Source organism: Aptenodytes forsteri, unplaced genomic scaffold (genome assembly GCF_000699145.1).
Source record: "Aptenodytes forsteri isolate BGI_AS27 unplaced genomic scaffold, ASM69914v1 Scaffold139, whole genome shotgun sequence".
NCBI lineage: Eukaryota > Metazoa > Chordata > Aves > Sphenisciformes > Spheniscidae > Aptenodytes > Aptenodytes forsteri.
The window spans coordinates 2,241,743-2,242,151 of NW_008794414.1; positions in this window are offsets into that span (position 1 = coordinate 2,241,743).

Consider the following 409-nt stretch of genomic DNA (forward strand, 5'->3'; position numbering starts at 1 on the left):
GATGTTTGTGTCACAAAATCACCAGCTACAAAGCTAGTTTGCCTCAGAGGGGACTGAAGAGACATCAGTTGTCAGCTGAGCACTCTGAGAACAGGACTAAAATAATGCAGACTGTGGCTGGTTTGGAAATAATTTGAATTGATCCTTGATAGTTTGCCCATGGCACTGATTTTCACTGTTGCACTGAACTGCAGTGTACAAAGAAGAATGGTTTAGTGTCACTTCCGTATAAATCGGTCAGATCTCTGCTTGACGCGTGTAAAATAATGCAGAGTACCTGAATAGTCACAGTTTCTGAAAATGGGTATGTTGCTTAAACTTTTGTAGATGTATGTGTATATATATATACATATGAATGTGTGTGTGCGTGTGGATCTGTCTGTGTCTATGCATGGGGGGGGAGCAATCA